This window comes from Mirounga angustirostris, unplaced genomic scaffold, assembly GCF_029215605.1.
Source record: "Mirounga angustirostris isolate CCGP_5_RB_7025 unplaced genomic scaffold, mMirAng1.0.hap1 SCAF_1, whole genome shotgun sequence".
Classification (NCBI taxonomy): domain Eukaryota; kingdom Metazoa; phylum Chordata; class Mammalia; order Carnivora; family Phocidae; genus Mirounga; species Mirounga angustirostris.
This window is the reverse complement of record NW_026991709.1, coordinates 42,125,544-42,147,129: the sequence shown is the minus strand read 5'-3', so window position 1 is coordinate 42,147,129 and position 21,586 is coordinate 42,125,544. Positions and strand designations below refer to the sequence as shown.

The 21,586-nt window shown below is 39.2% G+C and overlaps 1 long non-coding RNA gene across 1 annotated transcript in view; it reads right to left on the bottom strand.

Annotated features, from left to right (window-relative positions):
- The window catches only part of LOC135362120 (uncharacterized), a 125,482-nt gene extending 106,574 nt beyond the window's left edge, over positions 1 to 18,908 (bottom strand). Inside the window, exons 1-2 of the long non-coding RNA XR_010406556.1 lie at positions 18,370 to 18,908; positions 17,438 to 17,542 (exon numbers count right to left, since the gene is read on the bottom strand). This is a non-coding gene — a long non-coding RNA (uncharacterized LOC135362120). The remainder of the gene's footprint in view (positions 1 to 17,437; positions 17,543 to 18,369) is intronic.
- Between the last annotated feature and the right edge of the window lie 2,678 nt (positions 18,909 to 21,586).

Below are 21,586 nucleotides of genomic sequence, written 5' to 3'. Positions count from 1 at the left end.
TGTAACACATGCAGTACAAAAAAATAGTGTAACCACACATTTTCAGTTTTCCCTAAAGTTGAATAAGAAACTGGCCAAAAATTAAATTCAAAACTACAATTGCAAAGAGAAGGCCTTCCATGTTTCATGCAGATAAAATACAAGGATACAAAATGAGTTCAGTTCTTGGAGGTGGGCATTAACTCCTTCCACAATTATGGTGTGTTTGTTGTGCAGAAATCACTTTCCAAAGCGATAAATTATTGCTCCTTCACCTACAAAGTGTCCTAGTTATTCCCAAGAAGAATACAGACCTATTATCTAAATTATTCAAAAAATGTGAGCTGATTGTCTTAATTACTTCTATAATTTATGAAAACTCAATTTTGTGGGTCTCTCTAAATAAAGTTGTGCATGCATTTTTAGGTAATTGCTCAGTATCTGTTTCTTTTTATCATGAACAGGAGTATAATTCAGGATAGAGTTTTCTGGATGGCTAAGGAAAGCTAGATGTGCCATATTCTGCAGTGGCATCTTACAACTGGGTCATTCAGAGTCATATTTCCTGGCCACCACTGTTTTTCCTGGGGTTCACAGACCCAACCCTTCATTAAAGGTGGGAGAATTATTCCGGCCCTGATTAGCTGGAGGGTTGGGATTCCTATTGCCTTCCTGTAAGATGGGCGTATATATCTATTACCTATTTAGCTAGTTCCTCAACCTATTTTACAGCTGATTAAAGATGCAAAAGATTTCTGTTGAAAAAGGCTGATTCTGCCACACATACACACAAAAAAAATCCATTTCCTTTCATTTGGTTTTAGATCTAAAAGTCTTTGAATGGTATAAAATCCTCTAACAAGATTTTCCCTTTCTTTTCCTGTGGGATCTAAGCCTATGAGTTCTGAAATAAAGGAAGGGAAACCAGCAGAAATGAAAACAAAAAGTCCTGAGCAGCCTCCTCTTATGAGATATTCTGACCAATTTTAGAAGCTGTCCCAAACTAACAGCTCCCAAATTTTTTGGTTCGAGTCACTTCATATTTTTAAAATAACTATTAAAGACTCCAATGAGCTTTTATTTATATGGGGTATATATATCAGTGATTAAAACTGAGAAGTTAGTTTATTTATTTATTTATTTTAAAGCTGAGAAGTTTTTAAAAACACAAGAATGCACAAGCACACATTCTATTAGCTGTCAGATTGATGACATCATCACACATCATGTAGCCTCTGGAAAGCTCTACTGTGTGAAGATTTGAGATGTGAGGAAGAGAGTGAAAAAGGTAAATAATGCCCTAGCACTGTTAAGGAGATAGTTTTGACCTTGAAAATCCCAAAAGTGTTTTAGGAACCTGCAGAAGTCACAGACCACATTTTAAGATCCACATTCATGAATGAATTAATGCTGAGATATATTACTAGAAGAATTACTTAGCTTTGCATACAGAAATCTGCTGAATGTTTTTCCCCCCCTCAAAGTGATTAGGGTAGGACCAGAGAGAAGGCAAATATGAAATCTGCTTGGGGCACAATGAAACTAGAAAAGTATGTATTGGTCTTTGCCCTGGTTCCTGACACAGAGGTCCTAAAACCCTTGTAATTTCCTAAAAAATAAGAGCACTAGGAGCATCTTTTATTCTGGTATTTGGTCCCTGATTCTGGTTCCTGGTTCCTGACACAGAACTCCTAAATCTCTTGGAATTTCCTTAGTGTTAGGAGTTTATTTTTGTTCCAGGGAGGCGACTCTTGGTGAGTTCCTCGATAGCATCAGGATGGAGTCTGGTCACCAGAAAGACCAAGCCATAATTAGAAGCTTAGAAGTTTCCACCCCATCCCCCATCCTCCAGGAAGGGGAGAGAGGTTTTAGACTGAATTAATGATTGACCATGATTATATAATGAAGCATCCATAAAAATCCCAAAAGTACAGAATTCTGAGAGCTTCCAGGTTCGTGAACACACCCACATGCCAGGAGGGAAGCTCACCCCAACTCCATAGAGACAGAAATGCCCACGACCCTTCCTGACCTTACTCATGTGTCTCTTTATCTGGTTGTTCACCTGTATACTTTATCATATCTCTTACTATATAGTAAGTCAATATAAGAAAGTGTTTCCCTGAGTTCTGTCAGCTGTTCTAGCAAAGGATCAAACCCAAGAAAGGGGTCATGGGAACCTCAGATTCAGAGCCAAGTCAGACAGAAATTGCCAGTAATGTAGGAACTTACTACTTGCAACCAGTATCTGAAGTGGAGGGCAGTATTATGGGATGGAGCCTCTAACCTGTGGGGTCTGCACTAACTCCAGGTATTGAATGTCAGAACTGAATTGAATTGTAGGACACCCAGCTAGTGTTGGAGAATTGGTGTGTGGAAAACCCTCACATCTGGTATCAGAATTCCTATGAGTGTGGTTGTAGTGTGGAGGAAAAAACGGAGTTTTTCCTACACAGGTACCTTCCACTGATGGCATTCCGTTCTGTCTGCACCCAGGTAGCCACTCCCTTCTTCTCCCACCAACTGCCAACCAGGGCAGCCACTCACCCTGACCTCCTCCCTTGCCTCTCTCCCTTCATCTCTTAAACCTACCTTCCTTTTGTACTGTTTCCTTCCAGATCCCTCCCACCCAAAAAAATACAATAAACTGCTTTTAAATGCTCACTGATAGATGGGAATAACATGCATTTGCATTTTAAACTGAGAGCTTTACAAAATGGCTTTAAGCTAAAGGAACAAATTTCTATTGATAAAAATTCATGAAGGCAGGGATTAGTGGAAAATTTCACCTGGCAGGAAATTTTTCCTGGCAAAAAAAACCATGCCAATGGCAATCACTTTTTTCCTAGATACAAGAACAACCCTGACTTGAAAGATGCTTTGATATTTTCAAGTATCTACAAATCCAGCTCAGTGCTTGGCACCTAGCAAGTCTTCATTAATGTTAAAGTGAATTCCACCAAATTCACCATCAATCTCTTTGTGTACAAACAGAAATATCTGAAGGCTGATGGAATTCCCTTAAGCTATTAAGATGCAATCTAGTGTTTTCAATGCATGAAAATGCACTTTCATGTGCATTTCAAATGCACAGTGCATTTGCAAAGTCAAAGCAATTTCCGAAGGTCCTAAATTTAAAGATTTAGATAAATGAATCCATTTTTTTCATTCAATTCCTCCTACCTTTCTTCCTTCTATCTCACCCCCGCCCTAACAAATAGTTATTATGCGCTGTCTTACTTCAGGCTGCTATAACAAAAATATTAAAGCCTGGGTGGCTCAAAGGAAAAACATTTTCTCATAGTTCTGGAGGTTGGAAGTTCAAGATCAAGGTGTTTCCCAGAATCACCTTCCATGTATGATATTGGTTAGGGTTGGCCCAAAGTCAAATTTGTGAAAAATTGGGAAGGTAGATATCGTAGTCATAGTTCTCCAGAGAAACAGAACCAATAGGATATATATAGAGAGAGAGAGAGAGATGTAAGAAAAGATGTATTATATAAATTGACTCACATGACTACGGAAGCTAAGAAGTCCTCTAATCTGCTATCTGCAAGCTGGTGGTGTAAGTCTGTCTGAGTACAAAAGGCCTGAGAATTGGTGAACCAATGGAGTAAGTCCCAATCTGAGTCCAAAAGCCCCAGAACCAGGGCAGGAAAAGATGGATGTCCTAGTTCTACCAAAGAATGCAAATTTGCCCTTCCTCTGCCTTTTGGTTCTGTGCAGGCCCTCAACAGATTGGATGATGTCCATCCACACTGGTGAGGGTGATCTTTACTCACTCATTTTACAGATGAGTAAATTAAGTTTCAGTGCTCACGCAGTAATGACAAGTATCACGGAGACCCAGCCTTTCTGCTAACTTCTTTTTTTTTTTTTTAAGATTTTATTTATTTATTTGAGAGAGAGAATGAGAGAGAGAGCATGAGAGGGGGGAGGGTCAGAGGGAGAAGCAGACCCCCCGCTGAGCAGGGAGCCCGATGCGGGACTCGATCCCGGGACTCCAGGATCATGACCTGAGCCGAAGGCAGTCGCTTAACCAACTGAGCCACCCAGGCGCCCTCTGCTAACTTCTAATCCTCTATTTTTTTAGGGCATATATTAAGATCCAGTTAAAGGGTCCAAAATTGAAACTTAGGGATTGTCTTTTTTTCTGGGCAGGACTACAATTAATACATTTATAAATAGATGTGGACCACACCCATGTATGAACTTCACTCTGCAAGCATCAAGGAGCCATGCAAATTTCCAGAGCAATTTGACACCATCCCTGCTCCCGAAATTTTCCGTGGTCATACATTCAACAGGCTTCTTCAGTTCTGTGAAGAGCCAGCAGGCCAAATTTCTCTAATACCAGGATGGAGATTGACTCTCTTTAGATGGTACAGAACATCGTAAAACAAAGTTTTTCTGCAAATGTTTTCCCTGTTCTAAAGGTGTCTTATGTGGGAAGATATAGAGCATATTGTAATGAGCAAAACATTGGGGATGGGGGAGTCAAAAAAAATCTGGATTCTAGTCCTGTTTCTACCATGTGATGTCATTACCTTAGTGCAGGGTTTCTCACCCATAGCAATATTGACATTTTGGTTTGGGTAACTCATTGTTGTGGGCTTTCCTGTGCATTCCAGGGTTAGCAGTATCCCTAACCTCTACCGACCAGGTGCCTCTAGCACCCCTCCCCTATAGCTGTGACAACTAGATATGTCTCCAGACATTGCCAAATGTCCCCTGAGAGTCAAATCGCCCCCAGTTAAGAACCACTGCGTTAGTGAGATAGGTCCGCTTTCATTTTTGTAAACTGAGGAGATCATAGTATCTATGTCACAGTGTTGTTCAGATCATTAAATGAGATTCTACATTTTAAATCACTCCACAGATACTAGTATTGACAAAGTCCTTCATCAGGAATCGATTTTTTCCCCTATTTAACCACTTGCTTGGGGTTTTTCTAAGTCATCTAACCATAGAAACTAATCAAATATTTCATCCAATATTTAGAGTTAAAATTTAATCTTTTTTATTTACAAGGTAAGGTAAATAATCTTGGTCTGTGCTCTTCTATCAGGAACAGAGTCTCATTTGCCATTCAATTCAACAGTTACTCGGTTTTAGAAACACTCACTGGGGTAGCCAACCACCACTACATTTGACAGTGTCTTTTAAATTTGGGCAGCTCTCCCCTCTAATCTGCATTACAATTCGGTAGAGGATGATCTACCAAAGGAGAAAACGGTCTGGACAAACTTCTGATTAGCAGGAGGTTCCAAACAGCGGTGTCTCTGCCAGACAGATGTCAGCAGAATCCAACCTCCCAACCTTGTTGCAACTGCACACGGGAGCTGCCCAACCAGCAGTGCCTTGACATGCCCCTCATTAGTTAAGATTTCATACAAAGGCTGCTCGATAATAAATCCATTTTTTTCAGAGGTCAGTGTGTATTGGCCCCTCCAAAACCACCCTGGCATCAATCCCAGGACATAATTTATTGCCTGATAAGCAAGCAAGCTTTTCAATTATTTCCTGTCCCCCAAATCTCATTCCCTGTGATTTGACTGTCTTGCTGCTAAATCCCAGAAACCTGAAGCTAGGCAGGGAGGGGAGGGGGAGTCTTAAAGAGACAGTCAATTCTACACAAAAGTTTAGAAAAAATGAGAGCACCTCTACCTGACTTGGTTGTGGTCACTGACTGATTTGCACTGTTTCATTCCAATCCCTCTTTCCAGAAGTCTGAGTGTATGTGAGTAGCTTCCCACCAACAGCTGGCCCTTCCTTCCCATTGACCACTCTCTTTCATCCAGAAATCCCCCACTTCACTCCACCCACAGACCTGGTCTAGCCACCCTGGGGAAGTTCCTAAGTTAAACTGCAAGTTTTAGCTTCTCCTGACTAAGGCAAAGGCTCAGCCCAGAACAAAAGCCATTTTTGACTCCCTGCATCAGGTGTCCCAGCTAGCTGCTTTGCTCTGCCTTCTCTCCGCAGATCTCCCAGATGCCTATGGGATCTGCAGTCCTCTCTCCAGTGTTAGTTCTAACTTATGGCCTGCCCATTCCCTGACCCTTGTCCCTTAGGTACATCCCGACCTCTGGTTCTCACGAGTACCTATTCTGATTCCAGGTTCAAGTTACCTCCCTTCATGTGATGCCATTGCGAGTCTGGTATCACAACATTGGAGGTGGTAGATAATGCTGAAATAGATGACGTTTGACAAGATCACATAGCTTCTGAACTTTTGGACAATTATGGGCCAAAAGAATTGCACAAGAGGGGTAAAATAACTCCCAATTGATACAACTCATTTGCTTTACAAGTATTTTCTTTCTAGCATTTTAACTTATAATCATATACTAGAAACCACTAGAAGATGAAAGCTGGAGAGTGTGGGAGAATTTCTAGCTTAATGAACTGTTACTCATATTTTTCTGGAATAGAGGTTTTCCAAAGAATGATGACGGATTTGTACTGGTTCATCAATATTCTCTTTCCTCCCCAACTAGACTCCATGCCCTACTTGGAATCACTGACTGGGATGTAATATACACCTATAAATACAATCAAGCTTAACCTATTACATTTAGGTTAAATCTGAATTTAATTACAATAGCACCAAGTGGGTGCTTAAAGGACAGGACCAGTTTCTTCATACAGGACTGTGAGGACGCCGTGAGAAGCTAATACGATAACGCATGTCAACATATCCAGAAGATGGTATCTATAGCTCTGTCTATAACATTTGGGTATTTTGGTTAATAAAGAAGTTTTACCGAAAAAGAAGTGTAAAAACAGACAATGAAAGAGCTCTTTGATAATTAGCAGAACAAAAGGATAATGTGGGGGCAGAAAAACTGTTATTTCCATGTTCTGCCTTCTGGACACCAAAGAAAAATCACTGCACATGGTAATCTCTGAGGTGGGAATTTGAGACATTCCAGGTGTAGAAATTCAAAAGAAAAGAGGATTATCAGGCAACCAGTGGGAAAATGATGAGAGATTGCCTCTGCACTGCCGGGGGGATGAAGTAGGCCCTCTAACAAGAGGCTCACAGGGTATCACTCATTAGCTTTGTGGGATAAACTTCTCCCCAGGTTCTAGTCCACAGTCAGTCCCCTTATTTTGTCAGAACATCAAGGGTAGATCCATCTCTCAGGAACACATTCTTATTAACAGGTTTATGAAGAGGATATATAAAACCAAATGCCAATATGTTATTATTCAAACCTCGGTGATTTAGCTAGGCTGGCACTACATTTCCCATAATTCCCTCCCATGTTATCCCAAAGAGGCTTTGGCACAAGTTTTGGAAGGCCTGTTTGAAGCAGTAGCCACACTGCTCTCACTTTCAGGATGATTCAGGGGCACCAGGTGCTCTTCCATCTCAAACTCCTGGATGCTTCAACTGGCCCTTGACTGACATGGGACACAGTCCCCTCAGCTGCTCTTCAGATTCTCTGTCTCCTGCCCCAACTATGTGTTTAGCTCTGTGACAAAGGGCATCACATTCTCCTGCAGATCACCCACACCATCAAAGTTGGAGGCAGTAAGGGACCCAGGTTCCAGTCCATCCTTGTGGATTCCCGCTTGTGCTAATGGTTTCCAGTTTTTCCTTGCTCTCCCTCTCTTCACATCTTTCCTTGATTCCATGTCCTGCAGACTTTAAGCTCCAGAAAAGATGCAAAGACAACATCTTTAACCATCTCCCGCAATTGCATAAGATAGAATCTCTCTAAAAACATCATGGTGGTTCTGTCTTTCTGACCCGACCCTGACTTAAGTAAAAAATAACTATAATCGGTCTTGAGTTCTTATTCCTGCCTATAGAGAAGGAATGTGACCAGCACATTCCTTCTCTATAGGCAGAACTACTCAGGAATGAAATAGTAACCAGAAGTTCACTTAGAAAGCTTGGAAACAGAGCAGAGTTAGATAATCAAATATTTAATGTAAATATTTTTACATTTTTTTACAAATATTATTTTTACAATATTTTACAAATACTATTAATTTTAATAAAGGATTTTCTTGCCAGTCTAAAGGGATTCCTAAAAATTCTGTTATATACATCTTTTTTTCTGAACTCCTTGCTGAAATGAGCTTCTGTGACTGTTCTTTTCAATACTTTCAAGAGTGACCAATCTCTAATTGAGAACTTTTTCCTTAAATGTGTTAATCATTCAACTGTAGTTCCTTTTTTTTTTTTTTTTCCGGTCAGCTCTTTTCTGATCTATTATAATCCAAATACTGAAAAAAATGGAAACATCCAAATCTCTTTCCCACCGTTGAAATTCTTTACTTCATTTCCTAGGTTCTGCAACTTAGAGATAAATTTAGCTTCTCAAGCAACCTCTTTTACAAAGCGAATACCCCCATGGAGGCTAGCAGACTTTCTCCTCTTAGTATGAATTAACTCTATCTGTTTGCTTTCCTCTTGCTGTGATCAGCTGTGCTGAAAGAATTGGTGTTTTAGCTGGTGATAGAAAGGAAGAAAATTATTTTAGAATATTGGATCTTTAAGGGAAGAGGAATCCAGTTGAGTCATCACAGGGGGAGCCCACAGACATAGGCAGTATAATCACTCGGGGCTTCTGAGGAAAAGGAGGAGAGACAAAACTGTCAAGATACTTCTTCCGATTCCAAATTCTGCAGTCATAAGTACTTCAGTAGACAATTTAGACTCAGCAATAGAGTCTTCCCAAATCTCAGACCTTGACTGAGAAAATCAGAGAGCAAATTCTAGTTCAAATGCTAAGTATGTGAACACTCTCTCCCAAGTCAGATATCAATGCCATCTACATAAATGGCTCTCATTAGGTGACATTTGAAAGGCTTTGGCACAAATGTATGGCTGTAAGAGATCCTGAAAATTTCAAAATAATCAAGCTGTAAGCAGCAATTATTGACAACATACAAAAATCACTGCATTTTTGTTGTCGTTAACTTGAATACAACCTCCAAATTACATGGAAAGTTTTTCTACCAGAATTCCAAATATTAGAGTTTATCAGATTCTTAAAAATAATATTTTCAGCTTGAAAAGAGCCTGGAATTATTGGAATAAAAATGAAAGAGTGGAGATAACCGTATTTTCCAAAATTCCACTTTCAAGCAAACTTTATGAAGCATTTTATTTTGTATAGAAACTTTGAAATAGCCTAAAGGCTTTCTTTGACCAGCTGTATATTCTATCTGTTAAATGTCCTCAGAGTGAAAAGATTCGCTCAGCAGAGGCACCTGCAGGATGTGCAACGATTCATTTTTGCTCCGCGTGTTGGTTCTGTGGAAGCATCCACTCTACTGGCTCATCATTTACATTCACAATGGACATCTGGAGCCAGCAAAAGGGAACATTAGACTTGTTTGTGTTGTCAAATTAAAAAGGGAAAAGAGAATGGTTTAAAGTTCTGAGAGTCTCTGTAACATTTAATTATGCTTTTCACTGCAGTCCAATCAAAAATATGCTTTTGCAGGAAAATGGGCACTAAGAAAAAACCTGCTTTGCTATTCAGATTGTTGCCAGGTCAACCTCTCAATTCCTAAGCTTACAGAAAAGCAGCCATGACACGACTATAGGGTCTTTCCTCTGAGGAAGCTGAAGAGCTTCACCACAATTCTCAACAAAATTGTATTTCCTCCACATTCCCATCAGATGTTATTATCCCTCTCTCCTGATTGAGGAACTTACAAACTGGTAAGCCAACTAAGTTTAAGAAGGTAACTAGATCTGCAAGGCTGTGCTGTCAATAAGCCTAACATCTCATAGAATAAATTCAAATCCAAGACATATGACTGGATACATATTTGGTAATGGACTGTTAACACGGCTCAAAGAGTAATGTTTCAATACTATTCTTATGGGAAGTTTGTTTTATTTTAGAAAATTTTAATATGAGAATTTTAATAATTTTCAAAATCAATTCTCTGAAAGAAAAAGGATTTGCTGTACCTAAATAAATAAATAAATAAATAAATAAATAAATAAATAAATAAATAAAATGGGGCAGTACTAAAACTGGCTGCTTCCCTATGACCTTTAGACTGACTATTCCTAGTGAAACTGTTTCAGATATTAGGCTGTTTCTATCCTAACCCCAAATTAACTCAATCATCTGTCAGCTGAGAGGCTGATACGAAAAAGACTTCAATATACAGATGACGGTATTGATGAAAAAAGTGTGTTTTTTTTTTTCCCTAGCTTATCCAGTGATTGCATAACATTTAATGAGCCTTTACTCTATTTATTGCACTGTACTAAATAACATGAGAATTAAAAATGGAGCTTACAACCCAGCTAGAAAGAACAATAAACAGAAATAACAGGATGATTTCTGAAACACTCATACTTCACAGAGAAGTTTGGTACAAGTGAATTTTAATTAGTGATATTCCTATCTCAACTCCCCCTATGCATGCACACACATACACATGAAAATCATAGATGGACCCAATGGGGAAGGAGGGATATTGTTCCTCTGGAAAAAAAAATCCATTTTAATAATAAAATAAACCTCTTGAAACTTAGGTTTTTAAAGAAAATTGAAACATATTAATAACAAAGAGGTTATTAACATAAGCATGAAGTTATTAATACAATTTCATGGTTATTACTACTATAATATACTATAAGAGAACATGAACACCAGGCAAAACTTTGTTGAATCACAATTGTTTGTCTCATGTTGTTTATGTTTAGTCTTAAAAGTACTAGTGCTTTTAAATAAACTTTTCATTGTCCTGAATGACTTTACATCTTAATCTACATTTAATTCTAAATTCTTTTAATATTATACTAGAACTCATTTTTTAAGGGCTTGGGATTATGATTTTGCTTTTCACATTTCTAAAACCATTATACTTCATGTCACCTGGTAATATCTTTGTGAGGCACCATGTATTTTTATTTTTAACAAATGACATGGACTTGCACAATGTTCAGGCTTGAAAATCTGTTCATTGCTTATTTGTATTTTTTGACATACTTACCAACAGCTATTCCTTACTTTTTTTTTAATTCAGGAAAGTATTTAGAGTCTATTCTTAAAATTGTTTTTTACTTAACTTTTAATCCACGTACAATACAGAGATAATGATATAGCAGAACATCTTTACCAAACTAGGGTGTTGCTTGCGGTTATCTTGTTGATGCCTACATGGCCCACATCATGTAAGGTGTGTAACAAGTATGGAGAGGTGTCCCCTGGACTTTGTGGCCCCAGTTTCGGCATAGCTGATAAAGTTATCAGACCACCCAACCTGCATGCTTGTTGTCCAGGAAGCTCCAGCAAATGTCCTAGCAGAAGAACAGGTTTGATAGACAAAACTTATCATAAAACATTATAGCTTCATTTCCTTATGTAACCTCCAAATGGTTATATCATGAGTGTAGACTGCATTTCTCCACCTTTTCCTGTATATTTATTAGCAGGATAGAAGCACCTGTAAAGCTGGAGCTGCCTCCCTCCTCTAGCTCCATGATTCTCAAACTTCAGCGCACATCCCCTGGAGGACTGGCTGGGCCAGTCCTGAGAGTCTGGGGTGGAACCTGAGATTTTCATTTCCAATGTGTTTTCACATGATGATGATGATGATGATGATGATGATGGTCCAGGAATCAGGCTTTCAGAACCACTGCATGCTTTTTCTGCTCATTCTGAGATCATACACAATCCTTCAATCCGTTTAAATCACAGAACAACAGTCCCAATACAGATACTAAAAGAATCCAAGTATCCAAGCCGAGATATAATCCCTGTTCAAGATAAGAGCTCTCTCCAGCATTCCCTCATTAAAATCTGGGACACCAGGGGGCTGGCTGCCTTCTGGAAAGGTGGTACTGCCAACCTCTGCTCTCTCTCTCTCTCTCTCCACTCACCTTCTCCCCACTTGCAAATCATTGGCACACATCCTACAAGCTGAGGGAAAGTCATAAGAAGTGAAAAAATAAAGGGAAATAAGATTAGAAAAGTTTTAATTGGTTGCTATCTGTTGCTGTCCAAAGCCAGCTTCATGCACCCTAGGCCTGGCAGATGTGGAAAGTTGACTCTGTTTCCTGAGCACTTTTGGGGATCCTTTGGAGCACCCCCATAATGAACCTATCTGACTAAAGTCCCCATGACCAGGGTGATGACACTTCTTTCACTAAGAGCTGTTATCTGAGCCCTGCGTCTTTGGAAGTTGGGTCCACTCAATTCATTCTCACATGCGAACTGCTCACTCTCCCTGCAGGTTCCTGGGCTGTAACTCTCTCTCCAGACTGGAGCCGTGGAAAATAGTCACACACACCCTTCCCCAGTGCCAACGAGGATGTTTGAACTTCTCTGAGCACCTACTCTCTCTCTACCCTGCTGCCCGCCACATTGGCTTTCTCAGGCATCCATGGAAGCTATATCCTTAATGTAGAGAACACACGTCGGCCTCCGATTTGGTCCTATTGAGCTTCTTCCTCATTAGGCCTTGAAGTGAAGTGATAGCCACCATCCCCCTGCCCATTTAGGAGTGACAGGATAGGGCAGGGCCGAAAGGGTAACTTTCTCTTAGAAGATCCTCTCCACAGAAGTAATTAACTTCAACATCATTGTCCTCTTTCTTTGCTCCACTTCTTCCTTTCACTCCCTTCTTACAAGGTCAGAGCCTTCCTACCTGTCATTATTTTCTTTGAAAATCTGCATTTTGGTTGGGCATTTCACTAGGAATTTCCTAGCTCTTGGCTGTCTGGGTGCCTCATCTCAAACTTTCTGCTTTAACATCCTGTAAACAATGAGAATCTTGTACCCTCTTGAGCTAACCTGCTTGCAATACTCAGCACCAAGACTTTGTTCCAGACAAATCACTGATGCAAATGCCTTGGTGAAGAGTGTAGATTTTAGGGACGCCTGGGTGGCTCAGTCGTTAAGCGTCTGCCTTCGGCTCAGGTCATGATCCCAGGGTCCTGGGATCGAGTCCCACATCGGGCTCCCTGTTCAGCAGGGAGTCTGCTTCTCCTTCTCCCTCTGCTGCTCCCCCTGCTTGTGCTTTCTCTCTCTCTCTCTGACAAATAAATAAATAAAAATTTTAAAAAAAAAGTGTAGATTTTATTGAAGATGTTATAGGGACAGATGAAGGGCTAGATATGGGCTACACCACTGTGTGTCCTGAGGGCCTCCTCTCTTATTATTCCTCTACCACCCTGGTTTCAGCTTCTCTTTCCCCTCCCTCAACCCTTCTGATCCCTCCACAAGAGTATCAAACCCCTCTCTCCTGTATTATGCAGAGTCATTTGCTTCTTCCTCTGGCAAGCTGGATCTAGCAGGCAACAGCTCCTTCCTGGCAATCATCTCTCAATAAAATCAAGTAGGAGCCTCTCTAAGTACCTTATTTTTACTCTTTATTACTGTAACTATGTTATCATGTTTCACCTTCAGGAAAAACACTGAGTAAAATACTAGAAGGGTTCATCTTAGAGATGCTGAAATTGGGATGCAGAGATCGTAGGCTGCCTGCCCAACTTCACAAAGTAGAAAAATGGTTAAATGTATATGTCTTAGAGGGGTATTCTATCATAAAACAGTGAATCCCATGCCAGCGTGCCCTACCCATAGCCTTCCTCCCTAGTTGTCCCAAGTGTATCTTGACAGGCTAGTGCCAGAAGTAGAAATGGGTGCAAGCAGATAATCTGGCCGAGGAACACTGATGGCTTCGTACCAACCTCCCAGAATCAGCACCTCAAGGAGAAATGTCATTGCTTTTTAGCCAGTAGCTGCTATCATCAACAACTGTATTGGCCACCATTTCAAAAGATTAATTTCAAACTGCTTGTATCCCAGATTTCCACCAATTAGCTCGGACTGACACAGGTTCACAGCATAGTGAAACAAGAGGGGGCAGCCATCCTCTCCTATGGAGGAACAAGGGATTTGCTTCTGAAGCTGCTATTAGCATTAATGGGGTTGTGAATTTACTTTGTCTCATTTCAGTGGGAGGAGAGACCTAACCAGATGATGAATGTAGATAAGATTATTCTATTCAAAGCATTGCTTGCAATTTCTATTAGTAGCCATGGTTTATCTCCTTGTATGTCTTTATGAACCAAATTTTGCTCCAAAGTCATAATGCTTTAGATTATCAGTCGTATCAGGTAATGTCACCAATGATAAGTGCCTGCTGTTAAAATAAATGTTCTGCATCTCAACTTGTTTTTAATGCAGACTCCTAGGGGCTTGTGCAACAGTGGGAATCCATTTATCGGCACAAAACAGCCTCTTGTTTACACATGATCACTTGGTAATCATACAGCCTGTGTACAAGAAGTCAAGAAAAATAATAAGCGTGGCTCAATCTCAAGGCTGGAACAAGGGGGCTGTCTTTTGACAATCAAGCACTATTTATAAGGATTAATGTGGCTTTTGATAAACTGCCAAACAACCACAGAGACCAGATTTAGAACAAGGCCCACTAAAGACCTTTTGGGCTCTTCATTTTCATGAAGACTCTTCTCAGAGCATGCTGAGCAATTGCTTAATAATTGGAAATCAAATGTATTAAAAGAAAGCATAGCTAAGTGCTCTCCCTGAAAACCCAAATAATCTCATTTATCCTCTTTTTCATACCAAAGAAATCATATTCTACAGTCATAAAAAGTAAAGATATTGTCTCCTTTTCCCCATAAAACCCAATGTCCCCAAAGCATATGCACACTTTCCCTGAATTAGAATTTATGCTCCTGGTATGAGTATAGCTCCACAGGGGAGGCAATTGCCTATGTGACATGACTTCAGAAATGATACAAAGCCCTGCCAACTCTAAAACTTTCTGTTCACCTTCTCACCTGGCTGAAATGGGATTAAAGTAATATTTTCAAGGTAAGTGTTGGCAGACAGTCCTTCGTGTATTTCTCATGCTTCTATACATCTTGCTCAGTGTGCCAGGAACAAAAAGGCTATACTACTCTTTACACAGTGCTCTTTATCAGGGTCATGTTTGCAATGAGCAATCTTAGGGGATGAAGTAACATTTGTCCCAAAGGACAGACTTGCTTACTGCTTGCTATAAAAGTAGTGAATTCTCCCAAGTTACTATTTCCCAGGTGTGATGCAAACCCACCATATGTGAGGCATCCATCGGCCCCATACTGCATGAGACTTGGGGCAAGGGAAATTGATGCAGACATATGATGCTCATGCTGCCTGCTGTACCATAAGTAATAAAACCCTTGTCTCTGACAAAGGAGCCTCATTTCTTCTGCCAGCAACCATCGAACAATAACATGATAACACATTAGTCAGAAGTAGGATAAAATCAAACTTCAAGGCTGGAACTAAGATGTATTATCTGCATATGATATAGATATCCAGAAGATTGCTGGTAAAATAAGGAAGAATCTTTCCATTAACATATGAGCACATATTTCTTTATTTGATAGTCACTTCTTCCCTTCCTTCCTTTCCTCCTCCCTTCCTTCTTTCTTTTCCTTTCCTTCCTTCCTTTCTTTTTTCTCCTCTACTCTCAGTTCATGTGGTTCAGGTGGGTCCAACCTCTTTTCTCCTCCACTCCAGAACCGGACACATGGTCCAGTCTGGGTGTTTGGAGCATTCCATGCTCCTGTTTACAGCAGTTGGCTGTTACTGCTTTGCAATAAGATAGAAAAAAAAAACACATAAAGGAAAATACCTGTGTAGCACAATGTGGTGCAAGTCAAGTAAATTTATTGAGCACCAACTACAAAATAGGAACCATTCTGGCAGCTGCAAATATATTTGGAAGCAAACAGAAAAATTCCTTCTTTGGAAGAGCTTTTACACAAGTGGAATTTTCCTGTAATTATTAGGAAAGAATGGCTATCTTTGAGCTGTGGTTGCTAAAATGATAGAACATAAGACTAAAGTTGCAGTGGCTGGGGCGCCTGGGTGGCTCAGTTGGTTAAACTGCTGCCTTTGGCTCAGGTCATGATGCCAGGGTCCTGGGATGGAGTCCTGCATCAAGTTCCCTGCTCAGTGGGGAGCCTGCTTCTCCCTCTTCCTCTGCCCCCCCGCTACATTTGTGTTCTATCTCACTCGCTCTGCTCTCTCTCTTAAATAAATAAATACATACATAAATACATACATACATAAATAAATAAAAATATTTTTAAAACTATAAAAAAAAAATAAAGTTGCAGTGACCATCCTTGTCTCCTCACTGGGAGATCCTATTTGATAATAAACTTACCCCAGAGGAAAGCAGATGAAGAGACCTATTTCTGATGATTTATGGGAATACTCTATGTAGCCATGTATACCTGAGACCAATCTACCCCTGGATATTTTAGTCACATTAGCAGATCAATTCCATTTTTAAGTCAAGGCATTCTGAGTTGTGTTTCTGGAACTTAAAATCAAGAGCCCTGATAATACTGGAATTAAGCAAATTTGGGTAATGCTGCATACTACACTGGGGATTTCTAATGCAGATTAGCATATTAAAGTCATGAGAAGTCCTGCTGTAATAAAAGAAAATGTTTAATTTTAACTTGGGATTTCTCATACTATTTTCCATAGACTTTCTCCCATTTTTTTTTATTTTAAGTATCATCTATCAGTTTATCAGTTTATTATAAAACCACTGTTCCATGAATCTCACTTGGAGATTACTAGAATATTTTTCCCTCCGAATGCATTATAAACTCATAAATCAGAAAATCACGAATAAACAGAAAATCTGTGCAAATATTAAAGCTCTCATCTATACAATCTTGTACTTATTCTAGCAGCATTTCATGAAAACCCACTATGTGTCAGACAGTGTGGAAGACATTAAGAACAACTCAGAAGGGAAATTAGAGGAGAGTATTACACAAAAATCAATGCCTTCCCATTGAATATTTTAAGTGTCTAAAAATATTGGCATGTTTCATTTCAGTAAGGAAATTTGATATCAAGCTTTATCAATTGAAGGCCATATTAAAACACTGCAAAGTCAATCTATTTTCTTTTTTTTTTAGGAATTATAAAGCAAATTTCTCAGCATATATATGGTCATGATCTCTCAGAAGACAACTAGAAATGGTTGAAATAGCTAACCTATTTAGAACATGAGGACAATGTAATTTTGCGATAGGAAATCTAATAATATCAGATTTACAACACAATTTATAGTCCAAATGGTTCCAGTCTGGTCAGGAAATAAAACAAAAGTCAATAAACTGATGTGTTAAATATTTTAAAAAATGAATGGAAACTGCTTTGCAATAAGATAGAAAAAAAAAAACACATAAAGGAAAATATCTGTGTAGCACAATGTAATTTTGAAACTAGACTTACTGGGAAATGAATTATGTGAATCAATTAGATTTTTTTGGGGGGGTGTACTACCATTTGTCTAGTCCTATGGTAGGCAATTGGGGATTTTTTTTTTCTTTTTTGTTTTTAAAGATTTATTTACTTCTTTTAGAGAGAGAGAGAGAACACATGCAAGCAGGGGCAGAGGGAGAGAGAATCTCAAACAGACTCACCGCTGAGCATGGTGTTCAATGTGGGGCTCTATCCCACAACCCCGAGATCATGACCTGAGCCAAAACCAAGAGTCAGACACTCAACCGACTGTCATCCAGGTGCCCCTGGGGGATATTTTAAAACACAAAAAATAATACAGAATTCTACAGCCATCTTATTTAGTTTGAGTAATCAATTTGTAAGGCAGATATCATTTTTGACTTGCCCTTTAAGTGCCCACAGAAAATAGAGAATAGAAATGCATCTATACAATTGCAAGCTGTAAATACAAGAGGTTGAGGAAGGGAGAAATGAATTAGGTCAGAAAACTTCAGAGAATCTCAAGAGAAGAAATTAATATAAGCAAAACCATGAGAAGTTTATTTTGATTTGGTTTTGGTTTTAGTTTGTTTATTTGTTTTTAAATGACAAAGTGTACATAGCATTGCTTTGAATGGGGCAGAGGGAAAGCATTTACAAGTAGCTAAAATTAAGTTTGGACACAAAGTATAGAATCAATGACAGATAATAAAAAGAAAAGAGAAATATCTTATGCATTTATTTCAACAAATATTTCTTAAGTAACTACCATGGGGAAAAACACCGTGGTAAGCCTTTGAAAATATATAAAGATTAATAATTTCCAAATTTGTCACAAAGAAGTGTCAATAAATCAGATACAGAAGAAAGCACACTGAAGGAAGCATGCAGCAAAGGTCAAATGATAACTACATGCTACTGGAGGTTCAAAATGGGTAAATTCCTTCTGGTTGAAAGGTAAGAAAACTATATACTTTGAGTCTTAAGAAATAAAAGATTTTGACAGGTGGAAAAGCATATGAGGAAGCATAGATAGAACTTGATAATCTGTTGCATAGAGAGAATGTAGAAGTCTTTCTTAAGTGACATTAATGTTTCTGAAATCATTTTGAATTAGTCAAGCACAACATACCTTGTAAAGAATTACACAGTGGCCTGGGTCAGCTCAATATGGTTGAGCCTTGGTTCTCCAAATGCAAAATGGGAACAGTCATGAGTCCTCTGTCTTTTTCACATGACTTCTTTTAGAGGCTTAATAAGAAAATGTACCAGGAAATCTTTCCATTTGTCACAACATGGACCTTGAGGAGATTATGCTAAGTGAAATAAGTCAAAGAAAGACAAAATACCATATGATCTTACATATATGTAGAATCTAAAAAAACAAGTAAGCAAACAAACAAACTGAATGCATAGATACAGAGAACAATCAGTGGTTACCAGAGGTAGGTGGTAGGAGGGGCTAAAATGAGTAAAGGTGGTCAAAAGGTACAAACTTTCAGTTATAAAATAAATTAGTCCTAAGAATGTAATGTACAGAGTGGTGACTGTGGTTAATAATACTGTATTGTATACATGAAAGTTGCTAAGAGAGTAGATCTTAAAAGTTCTAATCATGAGGGGGGTGTCCAAGATGGTGGCATAGGAAGATCCTGAATTTAACTTCCTCCCACAGATATACCAAATCTACAACTGCATATGGATCACCATTTCCCTCCAAAAAAGATCTGAAAACTAGCTGAACTGCTCTTCACAACAAAGAATAGAAGGACCTCATTGAGACAGGTAGAAGAGGCAGAGACAAGATCTTGTTTAAAGAAAACAAAAAAACAAAAACAAAAACAAAAAAATATGCCTGATGCAATGACACACAATAAAAAGGGATCTCAGCATACAGGCACTTCTTCTTTAGTAGTGAGGAGTTGGTACCCCATACTGAGCACCCTGAACCCTAAGATTAGCAGTGGAAAGATGAGCCATCATTACATCTATCTTGGAAAACCAATGGGACTGATGTACAGGGGCCCCAAAGAGTTATAGGAAACTGAGATTCCCCTCTTGGAGGCTTCCCAAGTGGTCTCACTTGCCCCAAGACCTAGTGTAAAAAAAAAAAAAAAAAATGCAGTTTGAAAGTATCTAGATTATACGTGAGGGAGATTTATTTGCTAATTTGGGGCATCAGCTGGAGGGGTGGGGAATAGTTGAGATTGTCCCCAAAATGGAGGTGCTGGCAGATGCCATTGTTGCGCTTGCCACTTAGCCTGCTGGCACAGAGATGAACATGGATATAACCACCTTGTTGGGACCAGCAGTGGGGGCGAGCCCAGAGAGCGCAGGTTGTTGCAACACTCCCCTGTCCCCTGACTGGGTCTGGTGAGCACAAGTGGTCATAGCATCTTCCTCCTCCAAGGTTAAAGTTGGCACTAGTGCACAGATAAGGTTCTTTGCTGTTGCACTGCTGAAGCCTGAGCATTCATGCAGACTAGATATTTTCCAGCTATTTTTCAGAAGCCAGCAAGCATGTTTCACCCATTACATTTCCCAGTTGCCTTGCTAAAGCCAGAGGACACATGCCATCCACACAGGAGATACTCCTTGATTGCTCTGCCTGGGTGGCCAAGGGGACAGGTGTTGCAGAGCTCCATGGGACTATAAAAATTAAAAAGACAGCTCTTAGCAGGCCATCACCCCTACGACACTACATAGATGGCAAACTGAAACACGACAGGCTTCCTGTGAAAAAGTTTATTTACTTGGCCTAGAGCTTCAGCCTGAGGGACAGGCTTCCAGTTTCGCACACATCCAGATGCTAAGGGGACACACCCAGAAAACATAAGCAGGGAGACACTATCCTTGTCCACTACTCTGACCTCACTACAGCTCAGCAGGACTTCCCAGAACGGAGCTTATACACTCAACTGGAGCTCCTAGTTTTGCAATTATCACCTCCAGATCTCCTGGTATGGAGACCAACAGGGATTATACTTGCAGCCCCATAGGAATACATACATTTGCATACTTTAAAAGACACTGCCTTAGGGTCTAGCTTCCAATTAGCTTGAAACTTGAAACGAGGTGCTAAATGAGATTTCTCCCCTAGCATCACTGACAAGTCTTGGCATATGCTCAACAATGAGGGCATATCAAGAATACATTAGGCAGCTTGGACAATCACAAAGGTTTCAGAAGCAACCAAGAGCTAGGGCAAGGTTGAATGAGAAGGATCATCACCTACACGAAGCCACTTATTCAAGACTGAGAGAGGTAGCTGTTTTGCCTAATATATAGAAATAAACACAGAGAACCAAGCAAAATGAAGAAACAAAGAAATACATGCCAAATAAAAGAATAAGACAAAATCTCAGGAAAAGGCCATCATTATACAGAGATAAGTAATCTACCTGATAAAGAATTCAAATAGGCATAAAGATGGTCATCAAACTCGGGAGCAGAATGGATGAGCACAGTGACAACTTCAACAAAAAGACAGAAAACATAAAAAAAATACCAAACAGAAGTAGCAGAGTTGAAGAACACAATAACTGAACTGAAAAATACATTAGAGAGGTTTAACAACACACTAGATGAAGTAGAAGTATGAATCAGCAAGCTGGGAGATAAAGCAATGGAATTCATTCAGAGCAGCAAAAAGAGAAAAGTATTTTAAAAAATGAAGATAATTTTTTAAAAATAAAGATAATTTAGGGGAATCTCTATAACAATATCAACTGAAATAATATTCACATTATAGAGTCCCAGAAGGAAAAAAAAGGGAGAAAGGGGCAGAAAACTTATTTGAAGAAATAATGGCTTAAAGCTTCCCTAACCTAGGGAAGAAAAGAGACATCCAGGTTCAAGAAGCCCAGAGAGTTCTAAATAAAATGAACCCAAAGAAATGAAACACACAAAGACACAATATAATTAAAATGCCAAAAGTTGAAGATAAAGAGAGAATCTTAAAAGCAATAAGAGAAAAACAAATTGTTATGTACAAGGGAAACTCCACAGGCTATTAGCAGATTTCTCAACAGAAACTTTGCAAGCCAGAAGTAACTAGCATGACATATTCAAAGACTGAAAGGAAAAAAAAACTTCCAATCAAGAATACTCTACTCAGCAAAGTTATCATCCAGATTTGAAGGAGAGATAAAGAATTTTCCAGACAAGCAAAACCCAAAGGAGTTCAACACTATTAAACCAGTCTTACAAGAAATATTACAGAGATTTCTTTAAGCTTGAGAGAAAAGACATTATTAATTAATAAGAAGAAAACAAATGAAAGTAAAAAATCTTACCAGAAAGGTAAATATATAGCAAAGGCAGTGGATTAACCACTTACAAAGTAACTT